The sequence below is a fragment of the Alligator mississippiensis genome, chromosome 3 (assembly GCF_030867095.1).
Source record: "Alligator mississippiensis isolate rAllMis1 chromosome 3, rAllMis1, whole genome shotgun sequence".
NCBI lineage: Eukaryota > Metazoa > Chordata > Crocodylia > Alligatoridae > Alligator > Alligator mississippiensis.
Genome location: NC_081826.1, coordinates 77,057,031 through 77,070,740, shown reverse-complemented (window position 1 = coordinate 77,070,740; position 13,710 = coordinate 77,057,031). Strand labels below are relative to the sequence as shown.

General features: G+C 44.7%; 1 long non-coding RNA gene across 3 annotated transcripts in view; it reads left to right on the top strand.

Moving 5' to 3' along the window:
- LOC102572246 (uncharacterized) overlaps positions 1–13,710 on the top strand; it is a 166,220-nt gene that overhangs the window by 94,597 nt on the left and 57,913 nt on the right. Inside the window, exons 5-6 of one of the 3 annotated variants that reach the window (XR_009460479.1) lie at positions 1,386–1,572; positions 8,887–9,035. This is a non-coding gene — a long non-coding RNA (uncharacterized LOC102572246). Of the gene's footprint in view, positions 1–1,385; positions 1,573–2,614; positions 2,752–8,886; positions 9,617–13,710 lie in introns of those variants that run through there. The other 2 variants (XR_009460478.1, XR_009460480.1) reach the window with 2 other exon arrangements.

Below are 13,710 nucleotides of genomic sequence, written 5' to 3'. Positions count from 1 at the left end.
TGAAATCTTAGGCAAGGAAAGAGAAAATCATTAATATTTAACAAAGCTTAAAAGATGTTTACATTTTTTCCCTTTATGGTCGTCAATATCCAGTAAAGAAAAAAGAGAAGAGTGTGAATTTGATGTAGATATTACTGTACCACATTTTACAAAAATAACAAGGAGGGTTCTGTATTGTTTTTATATGTTTAAATGTACTCATGGCATATTAACATTCCATTGAAATTCACTGAAGAATACTGTGGGTGTTTTTCTTCCTGCATCTGAATATTGAGAGCAGTCAAGTGCTTGAGTAACAGATTGAATGAACAATTTTGCATCTTGAAAATAAGGTAATTTTTAAAAACAAAAATAAGATTGACAGTGATAGTAATTCTGTGGCCTGACAAACATTGACACAGGTATTTTCCTTATTTCCACTGATAGCTTATTAATATATTTCACTGATAATGTGCATCTCATAACATCTCAGTGTTTTACTTCTACATTTTTAAATTGTGTCTATTTTATCTTTTAAATTAGTTCTTTCAGATCATCTGTCTCCGTTTAACATTTCTATGCACCAGAAAATTTTAGTTAGATGTATGACAATCCTGTAGCCTTTTATATTCCTATATGTTTTATTGCTTCTCTTTCCTCTGTTTATTATTCTACTTCTACTGGAAGGATCCTTGAAGATGTTTCTTTCATGTTTTATGGCTTGCTTTATTTCCTGGCCTCCTTATATTATCAACTAAAGAGTCATCCTTGTACAGAAGATCAGCTCACATGAGCCAATGTTTTGATCTCATAACTATTCAAGGAAGGAAGGCCATTTAACTTTATAAAAGAAATTGTCCTGTTTCCATTATTCCTTTTTCTGTCTGATATATTTATCTAGTTGAATCCTTCATTTCTCAGCCTAAATGTTCCTGAATTGCAGAGACTCTGCTGTATCAGATCATCTTTTTCCTTACCTAAGAAATACTCATGTATTTACATTTTATAGACTGAAAAAAAATCACTGGATTTTAATAAGAGTATATATATGTGATTTGTAAAATAATATTAGGAAATACATTTGAATTTATCTTGAAACTCAAAACTCAATACAAGTTACTGGATTCAGTGTAGGAACTGCTGGATGAAGTCACATGTATTCCTTGTCTTATGCAGAAAGTCAGACTAAGATAATCAGGATGGTCTTTCTGACTTTAAAATATGTAAAGACGCTAATTTATTCCATTCCCTTGCCAGTGCCACTTTCTTTTCTTTCAGTTAATTTTAGAAGCAGTACCACTTTCACACTATCCTGTAATTAATTTTCTGACCATATATCAAACAGTCAACTTGTGGACTTGTCACATAATGTATCAGTCTTTCTGATCCTTCCTTGTTTTTACCAGAGTTCTGAACTGATCTTCAATGTGGGACGAATCCTCATGCACACTTTGAAAAAGTACAAATGCTGAGTATCAAACAACTTGTCTACTTTGATTAACAACACAGGATAAAATCTTAGCTTAAACTATCCAGAGAGATTCTGTTATGAATGAGGATTTTACCTTTCAGGACTCCACCGGCCTTGATCAAGTAAGTACCTTCTTGGGTCTACATGGACTATCACTGTTCTGTAGCTATACTTGAAGTATGGATTTTTGCATATTAGTTATTATGCTTAAATGATAATAGTATTGAATTGATAAACCTCTATAATTTTATGAACAACTAAAAGTCCATTTTGTGCTTGCTTGACATGAGTAGATTAACTTCTTATGCCCTGTGTACGTGAGTGTCTGTGTGAGAGGGTGAATGTTGAAAGAATGGTAACAATTTGCATTAAAACAGAAGATTTAATTGATTGTGTAAGGAACAAGGCGCCATTGTATACGTTACCAGACAATAAATAATTAAGCTAATTAATGGATGGCCGAAGAACTCATCTGTGATCAGGTGCAAAGAAGAAGGAATTTTGTACATCCTGCCATTTGAACTACACAATGCTTCAAGATCAAGGACATAATGCTTCAGTGGAGATAACTAACTTTACTGGAATGACCTCAGGTTGAGATAAAAAGAAACAACCTCTAATTAAAGACTGAGCATGAACAAACCCCAATGCTAAACAAAGACTTGAAATCCCTATAAAAGTGAGATGCAGACAAGCCAAAATGGGGAATCCACTCCCTGCAACCCACTCCATTCATGGAGGACAGGCATGCATGTCTGTATACCCCGGCTCATATCCTCAATAAGCCTGGACCTGGCCATCCAGTGCTAATATTGAGTAACATCTGCTGGTAACTATAACACCTTACTGGAGTGGTTTTGTCTGTGTGTCTGTCTATGTCTGTTTGTATGTATGCTTGTGTAGGTCTGTTTGTATGACAGGTGTGTCCAAGCTTATGTGTTTGCTTCATGTAACCAATAAACATGGCATTTTGCTCTATCCCCCTTTTTAAGGTCTTGCTCTTAATTTGAGCTATTGGCAATTTTAAGTAACATACTGACTACGCATGCATGCATCACTAAAAAGCAGTGTAGAGGAATTTATTATATTTGTGTTTAGTACAGTAGTTCTGTTCCTAGTTGAAACAAATTATATAACCTCGCTCTCACTCTCTGTCTCTCTCAGGGATGATCCTGCCTGGAGCAGGAGCTTGGATTAAATGACCTCATGAGATTCCTTCCAGCCCTACGTTTCTATGATTCTGTGAAATAATCTATAAAATAATATGAATATACAGATGTTGTTAAATGAACTGTTGTAGAAAATTACCCCTTCATACCATACTTTCCATCTCACCTAGTCCATATCTCAGAAGAGCTGATTCTTTGAGATGTGGAACAAGCATTCAAGATTCCTTTACCTGAGTCTTGCCACCTCGCCATCCATGCAGATAAAAAGTCAAACTGCTTGAGCTGTTTCGCTATTGCTAATTGGTGAAAGTGACCCATATTCCTAGAGCATAGCTGATAGGCCAGTGCAAAGTGGCAATTATTTGATCCAGATTCAGTGGGACAGTGATTTGAATCACTGTCCCAATTTGGTTTGGTCGAATCAGATTTGGATATTTGGCCGCTGAATCAGGGAATCACTGAAATACTTATAAGTTGGTAATTTTTTCTTTTGCATGTATGGTAGCCCCTTTTGAAGGCATGAAGCCTGCCAAGTTTCAAGGAGATAGGTGCAGCAGCTTCTGTGAAAGTGCACCTCAAACTGTTGAAAGCAAAACTCGTGTCACTTGTGTATGTTAACTGGGTTTCTGGTTGTAGCCGTGTTGGTCTAACAAACAGGCAAGCAAGGTTCTTTGAGCAGATTTGATATCTTTTATTAGAACAACTGAATACTAGGAGAAATTGTATCTTGAAAAGCTTTTGGTTTGAAAAACCCTTCATTAAGCTGAGGAAACACCTGTAGTTGGTGAGTGTGCTATTCCTGGATGGAAGGAATAGTAAAGAAGCCAGAGGCTGGCATGCAATGTAGGCAAGAAAGCCAGTCAGTGGAAATGGAAATGGAGGTGGCAGGTGGTGAGAGAGAGGCTGGGAGGGAGAGGGGAAGGGGGATATAGCAGGTAATATTGGAGGTGTACCTTTGGAGTCAGATGTCAGGCAGGTTGTAGTGTGTCAGAAATCCAAGGTTTATATTGAGTCCATGAGTTTTTGTATCGAGGAAGTTGATGAAGTGATGAAGTTCAGTCTTGTCTGTGAAAAGTGTTTTGTAAATTTAAACAAACATTGAACCTCACTAACCTCATCACTAGAAGCCAACTTACCATACCCCAAAACGCACCGTATGGATCCAGACCATGCCATGATAAGAAATGCAAAATATGCCAACAATATTTCTAGTACCCCCACAATTACTACACCCCACAACAGAATCATCAACATTCCTGCATCTTACAGCTGCACCTCTAGAAACATTATATATCTCATCCAGTGCACCAAATGCCCTGATGGAAAATATGTAGGAGAGACAAAACAATAACTGCACACCAGAAATCTGGTGGGGGCACATTTCTCACAAGAAAACCACTCTCTCTCCAGTCTCTCAGTCCTGATCCTCAAAGTGAGTTTACAAAACACTTTTCAAAGATAAGCCTATACAGTTCATGTCATCAACCTCCTCATTACAAAAATTCATGGACTCAATAAAGACATTGGATTTATGACACACTGTAACCTACCTGACGCCCTAGGTACCTCTCCACTTTTACTTACTACATCCCCCTTTCCCTCTCCCTCGCAGCCTCTCTCTCACCCCCTGATGCCTCATTTTACATTTTCACTGACTGGCTTTCTTGCATGCGTACCAACCTCTGGCTTCTTTACTATTCATTCCATGCAGGAAGAGCACATGCCAACTGCAGTTGTTTCCTCAGCCTGATGAAGGGTTTTTAAACCTGAAAGCTTGCTAAGATATATTTCTCCAACTATTTAGTTTATCTATCAGCTTGACCCAAAGAACCTTGTCTGCCTTGTGTGTGTTAAGGTACAGCAGGATGAATAAAGTAGGGATAGTAGCCTGTACCAGGGTGCCTTCCCAGTGCCAGTTAGATCTCAGCCTGCACACCTATTTCTGGGTCAACTGCCTGCCCCTCTTTCATCTGCCACACCTTGATGGAAAACTGATTCAGATGTTATCCGGGCAGGAGGCTGCCCATTTAAGCCCCTGATATCTAGGAGTGACATACATTCTGCAGCTCTATACTTCCTCTACGCTGTGGCCCATGCCTCACAGATTTTATCCTCCACACACTCCTGCTGCGGCCCCCTCTCTAGGTCCTTTTATCCCCCTTAGGCCCTGGCCCCATCATCAGGCCAGTTGGAATCCTGAACCTCTTGCTCTGGGCATTCCTCATGGTGTGCCCCTGGCCCTTTGACCCTCCTTTAGGTCATGGCCCCAGCATGGACCAGTTGAGAGTACCTCAGGTCTGAGCTACCTTCCTGTTCTCACTGTCACAACTCCACTGCCACAAGTAAGCCTCAGGCCTCTCAAAGATCTTACAGGTCTGGGCTTTCCCCAGCTAGGACTGTACATGCAGTGGCTGGAGGTTATCAGGCACCTCCTACCCACCTTTCACCAGGGAGGTTCACAGTCCTAGCATTTCCTGGAGCTGCCATGCCACCGTCAGTCCCACTAAGCCTCCCTACCCTGGCAAGTTGCAGTTTTAGGTCATGCCCAGGACGTGGGGACTCCTTCTTCTCCATACCCCCAGCCCATACCTCCAAGTTTGTCTTGGCATGGAAGCTCAGCAGGGATATCTTCTTCCCCTGCTGACTGGTGATAAACTAAACTGCTGCCTCCAGCTCTGAGAATGGGGCATTAATGGTTGTGAAAGCAACTAAATGAAGGAAATAGGTGTGGAGTGAGGAAGGTGACACTCACTCCATCTGCATGTGGAACTTGGGGAACCCCAGCAGCAGGAGGTTCACCTTGTGGAAAACCAGCTGCTCCACTAAACCAGGATTGAAGGAGATGTGTGGGGTGTCACAACATTCCCAACAATCCTGAACAGCCTCTTACTTGGAACACTGGTTGGGGGACAGGACAAGTGTTCCTGGACAACTGTGGCCAGATCCTGCTACATCTGGATGTGGGTTGCCCAATAGGTTAAGGGGTTGCATTGCAGCGGCTCCATGTCCCTGATGAGATAGGTAGCCACTGAGGCCTCCATGCTACCTGCTGGATGGTGGTGTCTAGTGCCTCTGGACCCCAACATTGAAGCCATGCCCTTGGCCCACACTGGCAGCAGCTGTGGTGGAGGAGATTGACTGACTGGTGCTTGGAGTGCTGGCATGGGACAGTGGATCCCCCTCTTCCACATACCCCTGCCTCTGCCCTTCTGCCTCCCTGACTCTGTTCACCAGCACCTCTGCCCAGTTATCAAGAGTTTTGCTGATGCAGATGCTCCCCTTCACCCTCAGGTTGCACATGGCTGCCAGCACATGGACTGTATTGGACCGCAATGGATCGAGCTGTTCTTTGATGCCCTCCTTCAGTTGCTTCACCAGTGCCTGCACCTCTGGTGAAAGCAACTTGCCCAGCCAGGAACATTGTTCCCCTGGACCTTCTCCATTTGATTCTCAAGCTCCTTCACTATGGAGATCACCTGGCTAAGGAGGGCATCGCCAGTGCTGAGGCTCTCAGTGGTCTCAAGGAATGGCTTGAAGACTACCAAGATTTGGGAGACGGTATCTCACTCAGCTCTGTTAAGGGGGCCACTGATCCCAATCTACCCAAGCAACACCATCTCATGGATGGCCCTCTGGTGCTCAACCAGACTTTTGAGCATCAGGCATGTGGAGTTCCACTGAGTCTCCACATCCTGTGTGATTTTATGCTTCAGGATGCTCAGCTCTGCCTGTTTGTCCTGCAGCATCTTGCCCCCTTGATGATCTGGTGGAAGCAGTTTGCCACCTTCCTTCATTTTGAAATTAGCTTAGCTGGTTATGGTAGTGATGGTGTTGTCACTGGGAGCCCTGTAACCCTCCAAGGCATACCTGATCATGAGGTGGAACTTGTGTGCCACACAGCGGATGCCAACAAAGTTGGCATCACACACCGCTTTGACCATATTGACCCTGTTGTCGGTGACAATGAACCTGCGGGTGAGCTTGGCCTGCCCAAAGAGATACTCCTGCATTATGCGGTTCATGGCCACCATGATCTCTCTTGCCATGTGGAACTCATCCATCACCTCTTCTTGAAGGAGAGCCCACCAATTCCCTGACTCATTGCATAAGTGCCCTGTGAGGGAAAGGTAGGCACGATCTCTACCCTGGCTACTCCAGATGTCCAAGGTCAAGGGCGAGGCTACCTGTGGCCCTGCCTTCCACAGCTCCTCCCTCAAGTACTCTCTACATGCCTCATACAGGGAGGGCACCACTGTCCTTCTAAAGGTGGTGCATGCGGGCACTTGCTAGGATGGGGCCATGAGTGCTATGAGCCACCTGAACCCTTGACACTCAACAAAGGAGAAGGGCTAGCCATCCAGAGCAAGCATCTCCCCAATGCTCTGGGTGACCTCGCTCATACTGGGAATGTACCCCCTTTGTCCCCACCTTTCTCCCACTGGTCCAAGGTGGCCTGCCTCTGCTTCTTGGGGACAGGGGCTTTGGAGTGAGAGGGGAACTTCTTTTTGGGCATGCTCCCACTGGTGCTAGGCTGAGGAAGAACAAGGGCAAGGAGGTGCTGCCTCCTGAGATGCAGCAGCATTGCCGTGGTGGTGAAGTGTTTCACATCCTTGCCCTGCTTTTGGAAATGGTGGCAGATAGCATACATGGGATCATATGCCACCTCAAAATGATCCCATACTACACAACCCATTGGGTTGTGGCTTGAGGCAGGAGATCCTGCCTTATCCCCCTCCTCAGCAGGTAGAGGCACAACAACAGGAAAAGCTGAACCACCTTCTCCCACAGCCTTCTCCAAGGTGCCTTCTGCAGAAGGAGACCTGCCTCTAAGGGAACTTTGAGGGGTGTGGAGCACAAACTCAGATTCCTCCTCCTTACCCAGAATTTCCTTGACTATGGCACTGAGTGCCCCTGCTTCCAGATCCAGCTCCTCCTCTGGCACTGGCAGGTTCATGCTGGCAACTGAAATTGGAGTGGAGAATGTCATGCTGCTGCTGACTGTGGTTACTGGTGGTGCTGCAGGTGCAGACACAGTTCCTACCTCTTTGTTCCCACTAGCAGCAGAAGACTTCTCACTGCCAGGAAAGAGGCTGTGTCTATGTTTGGGGTGTGGGGGCACTTGCAGCTCTCCCTCTGCCCCCTCTCCCTCCTTTGGCAGATCTAGCACCTGCCTTTCCAGCACACTTCATGATGTTTCACCAAAGTGTGCTGCAAAATGTGTGTGTCTCTATGTAATACATGTAATATATGTTGTACTTTCCTGCACAGTGATGACAGTCAGGGAAAATACAGATTTCTTTTGGTGTGGGGAGAGGAAGACAGGCTAACAAGAACAAATAAGAGGACTTGGGGGGAAGAATAAGCTGAAAGGAATAGATAACAATAGGGATTGTAGGCAAGGGTAAACAGAAAAAGATTGTATAGAACTTGATGGCACGAGACTACTTACTACCAAGTCAGAGTCCTTCAGATGCTGCTGCTGCAACAGAGACAGAGAGCTAACAAAAGGCGTACAGATCAGTTCACACACAGCCTCATATGTTGTTTCTGCGTCCCTCCCCTAGAGCACTGTGATTGGAAGGGAACTCCCCTCCAGAGGGGAGGAGCTTGAGAGAAGGAGGAATAATCACAGTCTTCAACCCAGGGAGGCCTTCCAGCCTTGTAATTTAGCTTAGCACCTACCAATCATATGTCAGGAGCTGGAGTAAATATTTGAAGTATTATCTTTATTGCTCAGCCAAATAATGATTAAAAATGGATATACTTACTGGTTCACTTTCCCCTAGTGTGTATTCTACACATTTGTCACAAACTTACAAATAAAGTCCCATTTTCCCATCATTATTTCCATCTATTATATGACCCTGTTCACAAAATCCTAAATTATTTATATGCTTTCTTTAAAGCCATTGGATAAATGTCAAATAGTCTTTATGTTGCAATCAGTCTGCTTTAAACTTCCAGAAACGTGTGTAGCCATGATCACACCTGTCAGCTATTCTGTCTGTATTGACAAGACCTGTGAGGTGGAAGCTCATGAAGAGAATTCCACAGGCCACACCTTTAATGGCTGAGGAGAGACACATTTTTTTGTCCTTTAAACCATTCTGGGACTAAATGAGTTCTATAGGCTTTTTGACAGTGGAAAATCAAAACATGTTTCCAGTGGGAAAGGTGAACCAGAAATAAATTGAAAGACAACAATAATTGGCCCATGGCATGTGAATAATCTCAAAATACCACTCCTCCTTTCTGTTTGTTCTCTAGGTCAAGTGTGTGTCCAGTTGCATAATGAGAATGAGAGTCCTTCATATGTTATCAACAGGCAACAGGAGACAGAGGAGAGGACGTTTGAGCCAAAAGAGCACAACAAATAGGAGGCTAGTGTTAGATGAACAGAGCAAAGGTCAAGTAGAGTAAGTTCAAAGAGAAGATTACCTTTCTATTCTTATAAGTCACAGAGACTAATAAAGAGCTAAAAGATTATGTAGCTTTGAGACGTTCCATTTGGTAAAATTTAGAGTTCCAAATAGTTTTGCCATTTTAGTGGTATTCTGGGCTTTGCCCTTGTTCTAAACCAGTAATATGTAATGAAAAAAAAATTGCTTAAATGTCATGTCACCATTTTATCCCAGGGCCATCTGTTTATATAGTTTCTCTTGAACCTTTTTCCTACTATCATTTAATTTAAAGTATTGTAGCAGATGGTGTAGAAACCATCTCATAAAGTACATTCGTCTTTCTTTGCTTATAGGAAATCTTTAAAATTTTGCCCATAGATCATTGTTAACTAGCTTCGCTATATAAAAATAGAGAAATATGCTAAGAAGAATTAATGGGACAAGTCCTTTAGCCCCTGCTTTTTATTTTTTAATGCCCTCTTATTCAAAGCTAATTCTCAGCTAAACAAATGGGAGCATTACCAGAGCAAGAATTGACTACAAAGAGTGTTAAGATTTAGGAAATTGCTATAATAAAGGTAAAATATTTTCCAAACTCCATCATATGTTGGGCATGGCTTGTATCATAGATGAACCCTCTGGAACTGGCACATTATTTCAATGGTTTGACAAGCTTTAGTTAAGGTGCCCCTGCTACCATTTTGAAATGCAGGAGCAGTGACTAAATGTGGCATTGAGGGTGTTCAAGCATTCTTATTAAAATGCTACAGCAGACTTGATTTTAACATGTTCTAATTAGAATGCATCAGAGCAAGTGTTGGGCATGTGTATAAGTGCCCTAAGTGACTTAGGAGTCCTAAGTTCTCAGTCACTCAAGTGCCTTTGAAAGTGTTACCCACAAGACCCTCATGTGCAGGGAGCATGTAAAATACTGGTATTCTAAAGCTTTAACAGTTAGACTTGAGTGTCACAGGGCACCCCGGTACTCTGCTCCTAGAGAGGAGAAACTGCCAGGGAGAGAGAGAGACAGAGTCCTGGCATGTCATAATGAGCCCAGCTGAGGGTTGCCAGGGTAACAAGCGCAGCTGCGGGTTGCCGGAGCAACTAAGGGGAGCCAGCTGCCTGTAGGGGGCAGGGCCTGGCCCTTATGGAGCCCAGGGCTGAGGCCAGGCTGGCAGTTCCCTGCCAGCAGCCGGAGAGGCAGGAGCTCCCTCAGCCAAGATATGGGAAGAAGCCTGATTTGCAAGTACAGCTCATGATAGCCCTGAGAGGATTGGGCACTATGGTTTAGCCAGGGGGCTTTATGTTTGACTTACAGCCAGGAGGCTCTAGTTTATGTTTGGCTTTAATGTTACACTGGAGGTTTGGGTGAGGCTGTAGGGGTTGGAGGAGGCCTCATCGGGGACTCACAAGGGAGTGTGAGGCCCCGGCGCCAGTGAGAGTGCGCTAGGCCCTGAGAGTTATAGGGCAGAATCGTGAGGTCAGTTAGCTAGGAGAGGAGTGGCTGAGCCTCAGAGGGACCCCAGAGAGTGTGGGATGCCCTAGCGCCAAGAGGGCGCAGTGTCCTCATAGGGACCCCACAGGGGTGGGGTGCCCCAGTGCCAGTGAGGGCGCGGTCTAGCGCCAGGAGGGCGCATCATTCTTACAGCACCAGTGAGGGCGCGGTCTAGCGCCAGGAGGGTGCATCGTTCTTACAGCACCAGTGAGGGCGCGGTCTAGCGCCAGGAGGGTGCATCGTTCTTACAGCACCAGTGAGGGCGCGGTCTAGCGCCAGGAGGGTGCATCGTTCTTACAGCACCAGTGAGGGCGCGGTCTAGCACCAGGAAGGCGCATCATTCTTACAGCACCAGTGAGGGCGCAGTTTACACGCCAGTGCAGGAGCAACTGGTGGCAAGGAGCGCAACCAGTGGGTTACGGACGGGGAACACAGACCTTGGGTTATGTGTGGGGTACATAGACACCAGCCCCAGAGAGAGGGGCTATTTTATCAGGGAGCCCGAGGTGGGCACGGCGAGCCCCAAAGAGGGGGAGCTCCATATTAGGAAGCCCAGGACGGGCGCAGCAGGCGCCAGCAAGGGCGTCACTTGCGGGGTGCATAGACCTCAGCCCCAGGGAGGGGTGATTACTGAGGAGCCCGAGAGGGTCCATATTGAGGAGCCCGGTAACAGGCTAGCACCGCGGAAAACCCAGAGAAGGGCAAGGTGCTACGGTTGCCTCCGAGAGGACGGGGAGTAGCAGCGCGGTGAGCCCGTATCAGGAAGGGTGGTAGTGCAGTGGGCCCAAAAGACCGGTGGCCAGAGATGATGTCCCAGAGGGGACTAGCCTAGTATAGAGAAGGCCAAAGAGTGGGCTAGGTTTTAGAAGAAGGGCCCGGGAAGTGGGCGTGCAGACACAACAAAGTCTTTCACATCAGCGAGGCTAGGGGGTTGGTATTAGGGGTGGTAGGAGCCACGCATAGCCCATAAGGCTAGGGTGTCCAGGGAACACCCACCATAGCGGGAGACCCCCAGGGGGTCCAGGAACACACGGGGACAGAGGTCCCGAGTAGCCGTGCCCAGGGAGTCATAGGCAGCCTCCCTATTACATTTTCCAACAAGACGTGGTGGGCGAGAATAAGAGGGTGCCTTGGGCCGGCCTTGACACAGAGCGAGGGACCTCGAGGAGATCACGGCTCTCCTGAAGGACCCCGCCGTGACATTGAGCAAATATTATTTGCTCATATTAAAAATGTAAATTAATTTCATTTTTCTAATTTTGTTTTCTGTTAACATTTTCTGTAAAAAAGAAAAAAAAATTATTTTACTAAAAGGAATTCTTGCTGAAAGGATTTAAGTGAATACTACTGAATATTCATACTAAGTACATTTTTTAGTCTTCAGCCACAAGTCTTCAGAGTTAAGTCCATCGCTCAGGTAATAAGCTGGAATAATATTGTGAATTCCTGATAAAATCTGAAATACAGGAATGAAAAATTATAAGGTATATTGAATTCTGATAATCCAGATTCTTAGGAACTTTTCCAAACCAAGTATTATAGGTGGAAAGTATTTCTCCAATAGTGTTCAAAATGTATGAATTTTGAGGACAAACTAGAAATTGCTTATGCACAGTTTCCAAAGCAGGAAGCTAGTTTGGTCCATTTTTTTTCCCCCCTGGATTATCAAAAGGGATCAAAAGCTTATACATGATAAAATAATAACAGAAGCTGGTTTTTACTTGTAACTCAAAATGAAACATTATTTAGGTTTGAAAATTTAGAATAATCTTTTAAACTTATTTTCAGGATGGATGTATATAGGTCAAGGATTTTACATCTTTCTATTAGAGAGAATGAATCAACTTTTTATTCATTTCTATAACCTGGAGGTGAAACAGTAGTTCGTTACATAAATAAGGATCTTAAACCTCAGTTAGAAGGAGTTCTGTTGTTTGATAAAAGGCTTATAAGACTAGCATGCCTAGGTGTGAGCAGTATCTTACAAGAAATGATGGAGTTTGGAAATATCTTTGAGACAACAAGAAAAACATTGTATGGAGCGATAAGGGTTAATTTTTATAGCCAAGATGGCAGTCTTGGAATTGTATTGTCCAGAAAATGGAAACCTAAAGCCAATTGTGACTAGAGTTTTCTATGTTGGAGAAAATAATAAAATATTTTTTAGACTCACTAGGATACAGCATGTTAAAAAATAATAAGCATCGTAGAATTTTAGCTCTGCAATATTTGTCTGTCTGTCTGTTGAGAGAGACTGTCAGTTAATCACAGTCAACTTATGTGATTAACACAAAACTACATTAATTTATCAATTTTTTAATTACCTTAATACCACATATCATTTTGACCAGTGGAGCAGACCAGATCCAGAACAGCCAGAACCCATGCACACAGCCCCTACCCGGGCCTGCCCCACACCTGCTCCAGACTCACTCATCCATACAGAGCAGTGACAGTGGCTGGGCAAAAGCTGCTACTTGGCATAGAGGAAACCCTCACCCTCACCACTGCTGGGCCCTTCTTGCTGCAGTGACCCAGAGCCTGCTCCTGGGTTGTCCTACAGCTCCTCTCCACTGCCATCACTGTTGCCTCCAGGGCATCCAGTAGGGCAGCACTGGCAGTACAGAGGAGCTTCAGGGCAGCCCCGGTGTGGGGTCCAGGGGGCTGCAGCAAGAAGGGCCCAGCTGCAGTGAGGGGGAGAGGCCACTTTTCCTCTGCACTGAGCAGCAGTTTCTGCCTGGCTGATGCCGCTGATCAGCATGGGCAGATGAATCTGGAGCAGGCGTGGGGTGGGCCGGGGCAGCGCTGTTCACATGGGTTACGGTTGGTCAGCTGTGGCAAGGGTGCATCTGGAACGGGTATGGGGTGGACCAGGGTAAGGGATGGGGCTGTGCACTGTTGGTGGTGGCAAGGAGGAGCCACAGGGTACATGGGCTCTGGGTTGTTGGGGCGGGGGGTGCTGACTATTGTTTAACTGTGTGATTAAAATTGTGATTAATCGCAACTTTTTAAAGATCCTGTAATTAATTGCGATGAGTTTTTTTTCATTGTTTGTCAGCCTTAACATGCACACATACATGTATACATATATGGGCATGCATTCCTAATGGAAAATGAAAAGTTTTTTTCATTACTTTTTTCCTTTTGAGTTCTTTAGTAAAGAGCCTGATAACTTGATTGCATATCATGATTCAC